Source organism: Chlorocebus sabaeus, chromosome 26 (assembly GCF_047675955.1).
Source record: "Chlorocebus sabaeus isolate Y175 chromosome 26, mChlSab1.0.hap1, whole genome shotgun sequence".
Taxonomy (NCBI): domain Eukaryota; kingdom Metazoa; phylum Chordata; class Mammalia; order Primates; family Cercopithecidae; genus Chlorocebus; species Chlorocebus sabaeus.
This window is the reverse complement of record NC_132929.1, coordinates 46,641,137-46,653,744: the sequence shown is the minus strand read 5'-3', so window position 1 is coordinate 46,653,744 and position 12,608 is coordinate 46,641,137. Positions and strand designations below refer to the sequence as shown.

The 12,608-nt window shown below is 45.7% G+C and overlaps 1 pseudogene; it reads right to left on the bottom strand.

Moving 5' to 3' along the window:
* Positions 1-6,767: 6,767 nt before the first annotated feature.
* LOC103245388 (keratin, type II cytoskeletal 8-like) lies at positions 6,768-8,898 on the bottom strand (annotated as a pseudogene).
* Positions 8,899-12,608: the final 3,710 nt, after the last annotated feature.

The window sequence follows — 12,608 nt, the reverse complement described above, 5'->3', positions numbered from 1 at the left end:
GAGACAGCAGTCATTGAGATGTGCTGTCTTCTGCTTGGACCTTGATAGCCTTGGGCACTCGGCCTTCAGGATTCCGTTCCGATCAGCCTCCACCTGAGTTCTCTATTATCAGGTACCCAATGCTACAATAAGTCCATTACCAAATCTTTAACCCCAAAGACTTTCCAAAGGCCAGACTTGGCCTTGAGTCGATCTGGAGTTCAGGCTGGGTTCAGAATTATACCTTACTTCAACTTCCCAACCCTAACCTCTCCTTGGCCAATCATTTAATGACCCTGGGGGATTCAAATCTGGAGAATAAGGCGAGGACTGAATGAAATTATTATGTTAATTTCTGTCCAGTTTAATTAAATTTTCTTAAGGCGTGATTGATTTCCTTAGGACCTTGGTATATGGTCCAGTGCTACTTAGCCAATGGATTAAGTATCTCCAGATTCCCAGATATTTTTCTACCCTTATCTGTATCCCCTCACTACATGAAGACCCTGAGGACTTAGAAGTTAAGGTCTTAATTTGATCTTGAAGATGATTTAAACTTCTGGAGTCTCATCTGTAAGGCCAGGACAGTTGCACAGAATGCTTGTTAAGATTTCTATGCAGGAACCTAACCTAATAATACTCAGTGAACAGGGGTATGAAAATTGCCAGTAGGCTGCAGCCTTACTATTTCAACGTGTCTTAGTGGCCAGACGTGGTCGCTCACACCTGTAATCCCAGCACTTGGGGAGTCTGAAGTGGGTGGATCATGAGATCAAGAGATGAAGACCATCCTGGCCAACATGGTGAAACCCCGTCTCTACTAAAAAGACAAAAATTAGCCAGGCGTGGTGGCGCACGCCTGTAGTCCCAGCAACTCGGGAGACTGAGGCAGGAGAATCACTTGAACCCGGAGGCAGAGGTTGCAGTAAGCCGAGATTGCATCACTGCACTCCAGCCTGGGCGACAGAGCGAGACGCCATCTCAAAAATAAATAAATAAATAAATAAATAAGTAAATAAACACTTGACATGTACCAGAACTATGGGGATACAATGAGATTAGAGTAATGAGAAAGATATACATGTCTCTGCCTTCGTGGAGTTTACTACCTATTGGGAAATTCAGACATCAAACAGAGTCAAAAATACGATGCATATTGCAAGGGTATAACCACAGGATGTTATAAACCTACTTATTAACCAAGTGTGGCTGCATAATATTGGATTATTCATTTTAAAAAATGTTTCACTCTATGCCTTGCAACCATTCAAGCGAATATCCAATTCCATACCTCCTTGCCTCTAGGGTGACCAGTTCATCTTGGCTTGCCCAGGACTTTCTTGATTTTGACATTGAAAGTCCCATGGCCAGGGAAAACCCTCAGTCCTCGAAAAACCAGACAGGTAGGTTATACTTCTTGCCTCAGGGAAAGTCTGGGGGCAGAGTTCTCTGGCTTTTGTTTTCAAAAGCCTAAATTATTTAGGATAACGGACATGAATCCTTCAAAAATTCAATGTCATGAAGCAACAATAACAATATAAAATGGTGGAGGGACTATTCTAGATGTAAATAAACTAGAAGGACATAAAGAACAAATGCAATGTGTGACTCTAAATTGGATCCTGGTTTTTGTTCTGAAGCATAACAAACATTCTTGGAATGAAACATTTTGGGGAAATGACTATGAACTAGATATTAGATAATTTTACAGAGCTATCAACAGTTCTGTTAGATGCAACCACAGTATTGTGGTTTTGTAGGTGAATGTCTTTCTGTTTAGAAGACAGGCTTTAGTACTGAGAGGTGAAAAAAAGATGGTGATAAATTTTTAACGATTTTCGAATTCAGTAGAGTGTATAAGAATGTTCATTTTATTATTATTTCAACTTTTCTGTATTTATGAAACTAATACAAAGTTTTGGACAAGAAGTCAGTAACCACTGAGGAGAATAGGGATTTGGGTTAAGAGAAATGGCCAGGCATGGGGCCCACACCTGTAATCCCAGCACTGTGGGAGATCGAGGCAGGAGGATTGCTGGAGGATCCAAGTTCGAGATGAAAGAAACTTGTCCCTGAATTGGAAAAGGCTTCTTCCAGAATGGAAGCAGGAGAAAAAAGGAAGAAAATGACTGTGTGCTGGTGGTGTTGACTCTAGGCACATGGGATTATAGAGGGCCTAGCAAAGACCCTAGTGCCCCAAATTTGGCATTGAAGCATCTAAGAGAGCCCTGACTTAATGATATGGACATCTCTGTTGATAGATTCCTGGACACACAGATGACTGATGAGCAGACACCTGGAATTTTGACCTTAGCCCAAGTTATGAGAAGAACCCAAATTGAAATTGAGATTCCATTTCCATCACCCCAAAGAGTTACATTTTCTCCACATCTGAGTTTATGGACCGCATTGAATGTCCTGTACACTAAACTGGCAAATCCAGAAACGTTCCCCTGAGTGATATGTTAGCTAAAATCTGAAAGATTCGAAGTTGTCAGGTAAAAAGGAGAGAATAAACATGTCACACATCTGAAACCGCACATTTAAAGGACAGAAGAGTGGTGCCTTGAGATAAACTAAGAGAAATTCAGTATGGCCAGAGCAGAGGGAATGAGGGCAAGATGGACACGAGATGAGGGTGGAAAGGCAGCCTGGAGCCAGAATGCACTAGACCTTCCAAACTAGGCAAAGGAAATCACTCACACCTCTCCCCTCAGGAACTCCAGGGCCCTGCTCCTTCCCTCCCAATGCCCCATCCATCCTGGCGCCGATGCCTCAGGGCGTCTCAGTGTCTTTAGAATGTGCAGTCTGGGCTACAAATTATAAGTCATCCTGATTAGGCACCAATTTCTTGCTGTAAAAGTGATGACAAATGGAGAGAAAGCGAGTCTGTCACCCATTCCAGGGGGAGCTCTTTCCACTTGCCTCCTTTTACCCACTAATGTTATTAATACATGATCCTAGCCCCTCAAACACTGCCCAAGTATCTGTGGACATCCCCTGGGAGTGTCTCATATGTGTTCATAGATGAATCTAGCTAGTTACCACCTGGTGTCTGCAGGTGGTCTCTCCTTTACTGCCCCAGCCTCTGCCAGACAATACCCTGTCCAATGGGCACTACAGGCACTTCCCTGGGCACAACTGTGTCCACCAGGCACCAGAGTCTCCTCCTGCAGCTGATGAGCAGCACAGGAGGTGCCAAAGCTGTGAGATGTTATTGTGAGCAGTGGCAAAAAATGCCTCCCCTTGTGATGTGCACCCTCAGATAGTGGGGTCCCAAAGTCATATTCCTTCTGCTGAAATAGTTTATGGGGGTGATAGGGAAACAGGTCAGTTTTCATGTACAGTCCCCTAGCTATCCATGGGGCTGAGATATATGACCACAGAGGTTGGGTAGCAGAGCCTAGGCCCACAGGCAAACAAACACATACCAGATACTAGTCTGTCCCCCAAATCACTCATCCTTTCTGACAATGGAGACTTTGTTAGTGGATCAGGCTTGTGGTGCCTGGCTCCTATTTCTCCGGGATGACTATTCTTCTCAGAGGAGCTTCAGTCCCTCCTGTAGGGATTTTTGGATCTGCTGACTGGTTCTCTGAATATGCCAGATATCTGAACTCCAGCAGAGGTCATAGTTTGGGCTCCTCCTGGGACCCACAGCTTTTGTCTGTCTTCTATTAGACCAGAATACTTGAGGAAAGGATGGAGTCTTACTCGCTCTCATATCCTTGAATGGTGGCATGGGCCTAGCATGTAGGAGATGTTCAGTTTGTTATTTTTACTGAAAGACCATCCCATACCTTCGGTCAGTGGCCACCAAACTTCAGCTAGATGGAAACCACTTGGGAGATTGTGAAATACACATATTTCTAGATTGTATCTTCAGAGATGACTCATCGATCTGGAGTGAAGACGCAGGAATATACATTTAAATAAGCTCCTTAGTAATTCTGGTGCATGTGGTCCTCGAATGTCACTTTGCCTCTACCTTAGGCAGGCCTGAACCAGGGCCACTATTAGCACAAAGGGCCACTTCAGCCCACTGGGGAGAATTAGAAATAGTTACTCTTCCCCCTCTAATTGCACCAAGTCTGAGGCCAGGGTGACAGACTGGTGAGCACAGTTTAGGCAGTCATTTCATCCCTTTATCCTTTTTGCCAAGCATCCTTGTGCTGTGCACAACCTGAACAATTGTTTGCAGCAGCCTGGTCTGATGCCTGCTCCTGCGAAGAAATAGTGCACATGAGAAATGCATCTTCGAGTCGCCCAGTCCCTCAGGAAACTCTATGAAGATGCTGGGGTTGAATTGTGCTGGTTACTTGCACCTGGAGATCAGATGAACCAGTAGCCAGCATCTCCAGGCCTGTTGGGAGAAACCTGAAAAATATGGCTTGAAAGATGGAACACAGAGGTTCTTGAATTTGGCTGCATATTGGAATCATTTTGGGAGCTTTGAAAGCTAGGTCTGATGCCTGATGCTTGATGCCTAGGTCTTAACCCAGAACTTAATTGGCAGGGCATCAGATTTTTTTTTTTTTTTTTTTTTTGAGATGGAGTCTTGCTCTGTCACCCAGGCTGGAGTGCAGTGGTACAATCTCAGCTCAGTGCAACCTCTGCCTCCAGGGTTCAAGCTATTCTCCTGCCTCAGCCTCCTGAGTAGCTGGGACTACAGGCACATGCCACCATGCCCAGCTAATTTTTTGTATTTTAAGTAGAGACAGGGTTTCACCATGTTGGCCAGGATGGTCTCGATCTCCTGACCTCGTGATCCACCCGCCTTGGCTTGCCAAAGTGCTGGGATTACAGGCATGAGCCACCATGCCTGGCCAGCATCAGAATTTTTAAAAGCCCCCCAGGTGATTCTAAGATTCTAACATGCAGCTTAAGTTGAGAATCGCTGACCTGATGGAGCCCTCACCGTGATCAGGGAGAAGCATTGACTGCTGTGTGTCTTCCTGGGGAATGGAGGACTAGGGTGGGCTCGCTCTTCAGGCTGGAGTAGGCAGCTGGCTCTCTTGCTATATGTGGTCCAGCTTTGTATAAGTTCTTCAGGTTTTCCCTCAAGAAAAAAGTGAGTACCAGTGCCTGTGTTTCTCAGAATTTCTACCAATCACCTTTATACCTGTGGTTACTGATCACTCACCTAGATCTAGTCCTTCTTTCACCCCTTTAAAATAGAACCCATCTGTTTTTTGTTTTGTTTTGTTTTGTTTTTTTAAGACAGAGTCTCACTCTGTCGCCCAGGCTGGAGTGCAGTGGTGTGATCTTGGCTCACTGCAACCTCCACCTCCCGGGTTCAAGCCATTCTCCTGCTTCAGCCTCCCGAGTAGCTGGGACTACAGGTGTGTGCCACCACACCCGGCTTAAGGTCTCCATCTATTTTTAACATGTGACATTCCCCATCAGTTTGATAAACCAATCCTCCACAAGACATAAATGGCAGGTAAAGCTCAAATATAAGTTCCAAACTATGGGTGAAAACAATTTGATAATATGCTACACAGAAATTAATGAGAGCAAGACATTGTTTTTAAATGGTGAGACCCAAACTGGGGATGTTGTTGCTTTGTGGGGAGCACCTCAAACTTAGGGGAGTGGGAGACAGTACTGAGGGTCTTTTAGAAAACTCCACTGTTTTTACCACCTGCAGCAATGACCTGACTTTCATTGATAATGCTGAAAATGCTATTCTTCTGAAGGGAGAGAAGAAGGAATAAAGAATCTAGTTCCCCCACTAGAACACGAGCTCCTATGCTAATGGGGAAACTACATTGTATTCCTTTTGGACTCCTGCGTCATTCTTACCGCATAATTTGCATGCTTTTGCCATGCAATAAATTTAAGTTGTTACATTCAAATTCAACACCAATTTATTGAGTAGCTACTATATGCTAGGCCCTGAATTAGGTACTTCCATGTGTTATACAATTCAATCTTATATTAATATTAGGCATTAGTATTAGATATTAAGTAGGATATAGGTTAAGTCTGTGATAAAAATATCTCAAAATACAGCCTATTAGACAAGTTATGAGATTCTTTCTTTCTAAAATAATGATGCAGATTATGGCCCAGCAAACAAGCACAGAGCGTGTTTGTTGCTTCAACTCTCCTTAATATGTGACTTCCATCCTTGGATTAGACAAGGCAACTTTAGCCAATGGGTAGAGGAAAAAGCCAAAGACGCACAATCCAGAAGTGCCAGAAAACATTTCTGTTCACATCCTATTGGCCAGAATTTAGTCACACGATTATACCAATATGCAAGGCAGGTTAGGAAATGTAATCACTAATTAAGTGGCCATATAGATATCTAAAACTGGGGATTGATATTGTTAGACAAGAAAGAATAAATATTAATGGACAATTCTCATAAAAATCTCACACCTATGGATAACTATCTTAATTCATAATGAAGTTAGAAATAAACTATAGGGCAGAGTACAATGCCATATACCTGTAATTCCAGAACTTTGGGAGGCCAAGAGTTAGAAACCAGCCTGGACAACATAGAAAGACTATCTCTACAAAAACTTAAACTGGTCAGATGTGTTGGCATGCCTGTAGTCCCAGCTACTTGGGAGGCTGAGGCAGGAAAATAGCTTGAACCCAGGAGTTTGAGGATACAGTGAGCTATGATCACTGCACTGCACTTGAGCCTGGGTGACAGAGTGAGACTCCGTCTCTCTCTTTTTTATGACAGTTGGCAGGGCTAGCTGAGGTTTTATTTTTGGACCAAAAAAAAAAAAAAAAAAAAAAGAAGCAATTGAATTGTTTTGTAGCTGGAGGCACGGGCAAGGGGGGTCCTCAGGCAGCAAACTCCCCCGCAGGTGGGCTGAGGGCTAGGGCTGAGCCTCAGGTGGGTCTCCTGTGATACCCTGCACAGCGGCCTCCCTCCAGGGCCCCGGGGCAGCCGGAGGAGGGGTAGGCTGGGAGGGGCTGCCGCGTCTGTTCACTTAGGCAGGACGTCAGAGGACTGGGACACCAGCTTCCCATCGCGGGTCTCGATCTTCTTCAACCACAGCCCTGGTGGAGCTGGTGCGGCTGAAGGAAAGCTGGAGCCCGCGCCAGAGTCAGAGCTGGAACCCAGGCTGTAGCTGAGGCCAGGGCTTGTGAGGCCCCCATAGGTCGAGCTTAGACCACCTGTATAGCCGCTGGTGGTCTTCATATGGATACTCATGTTCTGCATCCCAGACTCCAGCCGGCTCTCCTCGGCCTCCAGCAGCTTCCTGTAGGTGGTGATTTCAATGTCCAGGGCCAGCTTGACATTCATCAGCTCCCGGTACTCACACAGCTGCCACACCATATCCTGCCTGGCCCACTGCAGAGCGGCCTCCAGCTTGGACAGGTTGGCATTGGCATCCTTAACGGCCAGCTCCCCATGCTGCTCTGCATCTGCGATGGTGGCCTCCAGGGAAGCCCTCTGGCCTTTAAGGCCCTTAATCTCAGCCTGGAGCCAGCTGATGCTCCGGTTCATCTCCAGGATCTCAGTCTTTATAAGTCGCAGGTCATCCCTGGGCTTCCCAGCCAGCGTCTGCAGCTCCTCATACTTGATCTGGTGCATGCTCTCAGCATCCGCCCAGCTGCCATTGGCGATCTCCTCGTACTGCGCCTTGACCTCAGCAATGATGCTGTCCGTGTCCAGGAAGTGGCTATTGTCCATGCACCACACACATGCAGCACCACACACATATTGGAGATCTGGGACTGCAGCTCCCGTATCTCCTCTTCATACAGCTGCCTGAGGAAGTCGATCTCGTCAGTCAGCCCTGCCAGGGAAGACTCCAGCTCTACCTTGTTTGTGTAAGCTTAATCCACATCCTTCTTTTATTATTATTATTATTATTATTATTTTTATTATTATTTTTTTTTATTATTATACTTTAAGTTCTAGGGTACATGTGCATAACGTGCAGGTTTGTTACATATGTATACTTGTGCCATGTTGGTGTGCTGCACCCATCAACTCGTCAGCACCCATCAACTCGTCATTTACATCAGGTATAACTCCCAATGCAATCCCTCCACATCCTTCTTGCTGAGGACTAATTCATTCTCTATCTCTGTATGCTTATTGATCTCACCCTCATACTTGCTCTTGAAGTCCTCCACCAGCCCCTGCATGTTGCCAAGCTCCACCTCCAGCTTCAGCTTCTCCTGGCTCAGAGTCTCCAGCTGCTGCTTAAGGTTGTTGATGTAGCTCTGGAACATGTTGTCTATGTTGCTCCAAGCCGTCTTCCGCTGCTGCAGGAGGCTCCACTTGGTCTCCAGCATCTCTTTCTGCTACTGCAGGAATGGTACCTCGTCTATGAAGGAGGCAAACTTCTTGTTGAGGGTCTCGATCTGCTCCTTCTCCTGGACGTGCATAGCCTGGATGTTGGGGTCCACCTCCAGGTTAAGGGGGCTCAGCAGGCTCTGGATGACCGTGACAGCGGTGACACACACCCATACCACTGGCCCCACCACCTGGCCTCCACCCAGGCCACCCCGGAAGCTGCTGCTACCCACTTGGGAGAAGCTCAAGGAGCTGATGCGGGCACTGGGCCCACTTGTGTAGGAGCAGCTGCTGAAGGCCCAGGGGACCAGAGGTTGACACCCAGTAGGACTTTTGGGTCACCCTGATGGACATGGTGGAGGCAGGAGTGGAAGCAAGTGGGCTGAATAAGGCAGAGATTCCAGAAGGAGCGGAGAAGCTTCTTCTTGGTCCTTTTTTTTTTTTTTTTTAAATTGAGACCCAGTCTCGCTTTGTCACCCAGGCTGGAGTGCAATGGCACAATTTTGGCTCACTGCAACCTCCACCTCCCAGGTTCAAGCGATTTTCCTGCCTCACCCTCCTGAGTAGCTGGGACCTGCCACCATGCCCGGCTAATTTTTTTTAATTTTTAGTAGAGACAGAGTTTCTACTACTACTACTGTTGGCCAGGCTGGTCTTGAACTCCTGACCTTGAGTGATTTGCCTGCCTCGGCCTCCCAAAGTGCTGGGATTACAGGCGTGAGCCTCTGCACCCAGCCGTGACACCCTGTCTCAAAACATAAAAAGAAAAAAAGAAACTACAGAAAAATGCTGGTTTCTGGCCCAGGGAAGTCCTCCATTTTGTCAGTGTATTCAGGATTAGGCTGGCTCTGAAGTAACACTTCTGCAGACCAGATTCAACTTATAAGAGTATGGCATCTAGGAAAAAAACCTGATTTATTAATTTACAATGGAGCAATATATACATTCAGCAACTAGAATGTTTGCGTTTCCCATTCAGGCCTAGGTTTTCCTGGTATGAAGGTTCTTGGAAGGCCGCATCATAATCTACTAGCATACACTGAGTGTCTAATCTGGGCCAGGTCTTTGCTAGACGTTTTTCACAAACAACCTAGTTTGATCTGTGTGCCCAACTCAATTAAGTGAGGATCATTCAGGACATTTTACAGGTAAGAAAACTGAACAGCAGAGAGGTTATGAAGCCAAGAAGCAGCAAGGCTGGAGTCTGAATTATTTGATAACAAAGTGAGCATGTTTCCATTATACCCTGCCGCTTATGTGTGAGCTTTTCTAGCCAGTTTCAAAGCATCCTTGGGGATGTTTTCACTGGCTGTGCCTCCCTGTATGGATTTCTGTCACAGCATTTAGTGCATAGACACAGTCTTATTATTGAAGGCTGTCTTTCCTAGGCTCCCTCCATCTCTTGGTATTCATGGATCATGTCTTAGGCATTTTACAAAATGGAGTATAGCACAGGTCCTGGTATTTGGTACATGCTTAAACAAATGATTAAATGAGTCCTCTTAACCTACAGTTAAAACTGACCTCTTTTTTTTCCTTTAATTTGAAGATGGGATCTCTTTCTGTTGCCCAAGCTGGAGTGCAGGGGTGCCATCATGGTTCACTGCAGCCTCAACCTCCTGGGATTAAGGGCTCCTCCTGCCTCAGCCTCCCGAGTAGCTGGGACTGCACTTCTTCTCTTCAACACTTAGCCTTGTCCCAACTTCCCAGCTTCACCACAATATTTTATTCCAAGTCCTTTGTTTCCAGCTATAGTGCCAGGCACACTCAAAAATATTTCCAATTGATTCCAAACAACACCCTTGTATATACTGGAAAGGTCTTCTAGGGTTGAGTTTTTCCTTCAACCTAATCTCAGTCTATCCTGACGGCTTGTCAATGTATTTCCTTTTGTTTCATTTTCAGGAGCTGTGGAAAAAGCTGTTTTCCATTGTGAGTTTACTATGAAAATGAGCTGTCAAGATTCCAGGGAAGGGAAAGATGCCAGCTCCAGGCTGAGGTCATGATTTTGTTTAAAGAGACTTTGCTAATCATCTCAGTGGTGATGCAAACTCCCTGCAACAATGTTCAAGACAGGCCTGGGTGGGACTGGTCTCCTTCCCCTGCCACAGCTCTGGGGAGGAATAAGCTGGAAACCCGAAGGAGCCCTTTAAAAGCCCTGGTTTCCTCACCAGTGACACAAACAGTGGGTATGTGGGTAGGACTAATCAAAGCAAATCAGCAAGTGTTCCCAGATGCAAGGCTCCCTGATAGACAAAATGGGGTGCAACAAAGTGGAAGAAGAGGCCCTTCCCTCTAAGCCTCACTGAGACTCACTCTCCTCATTGCAAAAGTGATCAAGTTGGACTTCTCCCATGAAGTACCCCTAGTGCAGATGAGGGTTTCTGTCCTCCGCTCCTCTAGGCATTATTCTAAGCCAACTACTATAAATGAGAAACTTATGTGAGTTGCCTTAAACATTCTGTGCAAGTTTTGCATTTGATTTCACAGATATTACAAGTTGTTTTAATATACACGTTGTGGCTCTTCTCTCAAACATCTAAGTAAAATTGATACCCCAGAAAGATGCCGCATATTTATCCTATGACTTAATGGGTACCCCCAAGAGTACCCATTCTTGGGTACTCTGCCAGACTACCCATTCCCTACCAGGAGCAGCTCCGAGCTAGATGATGTCTGACATTCTTTCTAGATCCTAAATTCCTTTATGAGGAGTCCGAAATAAGTAATAACAGAAACAACATAGGCAGATATGTTTGAATGTAAGGGCATATAAATTCAATTTCTTTTTTTCAAAACTCTCACCAAGTAAAACACTTCTGCAGCCCAGATTCACCCACCAACTGTCAGTTTTCAAACTATATTTTCAGAATCTATATTTTAAGAAAAGTCCCCAGGGGACTCTTATGATCAGGCATTTGGAAACCCTGAAATGACATGTATGAATTGTTCATAAACTATAAAACCTGAGACGAATGTGAGCCATCACTGTGGGTAGGGATAATAACCCCTGATGTCTTTGCCACACGAGATGGCTTAAATGAGACAGATAATGGGTATCATTTTGTGAAATTCAGGAACCGAAATGATCAAACTGGAAGGCACGGTGGCTGATGCAGCTCTGTCCTTCTGAGCCTCATCACAGGTCTGTGCAGAGGACTTATAGCCTCTGTAGCCCTGGAGGGAGGCACAGCTGTCTGGAAAAAGATGTTGTCAACCTCTTGCCTCTTCCTTTCCCAGTAGCTCAGATCCAGGGCTGTGAGCTGTTCTGGTGCACAAACAGCAATAACACCAAAGGTCTCTCTCTCTTCCTTTACTTACTTATTTTAGGACCTCTTCTATCAAAAGAGAGATCCGAGAAAGAAAGGGACACAGATCCTAGTGTCCTTAAGAAGAGGGACTGTCCTCGCTGGGCCCCTGGATCTCTCCCCAGCCCTGCCCAGAAACCCAGGACCCTATACACGGTGTTCTTTTACAAGGACACTGCCCTCCAGGAGGCCTCATTTCCTGAGCCTATCCTAACTTGCTTTCCTATATCAAAACAAATGTATTGGTCCAGGGTTCTGTTGTTTGGGGGTCCCAGTGTGGCAAATTAATATGATAAATTATGTTTAAGGCTCTAAATAAAGTGCTACACGAAAGCAGATTCAGGTCTTATTCATTTGCCCTGCCCTGCCCTGCCTGGCCTTGCCTTTTCTTTTCTTTCTTGAAGTCTGGCTCTGTTGCCCAGGCTGGAGTGCAGTGGCACGATCTTGGCTCACTGCAACCTCTGCCTCCCAGGTTCAAGTGATTTTCCTGCCTCAGCCTCCCGAGTAGCTGGGACTACAGGGGCACGCCACCACGTCCAGCTACTTTTTGTATTTTTTCAGTAAAGACGGGGTTTCACCATGTTGGCCAGAATGATCTCAATTTCTTGACCTCGTGATCCGCCAGCCTCGGCCTCCCAAAATGCTGAGGTTACAGGCGTAAGTCACTGCGCCCGACCGGTCTTACTCATTTCTACGCTCCTGTCCCTAGTTTCTGGATCACATTTGGAGGGGTGAGATGGAACTCAATTTGAAGCTACACGTGTAAAGGTGGCAGTGTTTTAGAACATCCTGACGTTTCAATAGTTCCCTTTATTCATTCAACAAATATCTGAGAGCATACTATGTGCAGGGCATACTCTATAGGCCATCAGCTTTCGAACTTTTGTGAACTTCAGCATCACCTAGAGGCCTTGTTAAAACACAAAGTTCTGAATCATAGATTCTGATTCAGGAGGTCTGGATGAGCCCTAAGAATTCAATTTCTAACAAGTTCCCAGGTACAGCTGATGCTCCTGATCTGGGAACCACACTTGGAGAAAAACTGA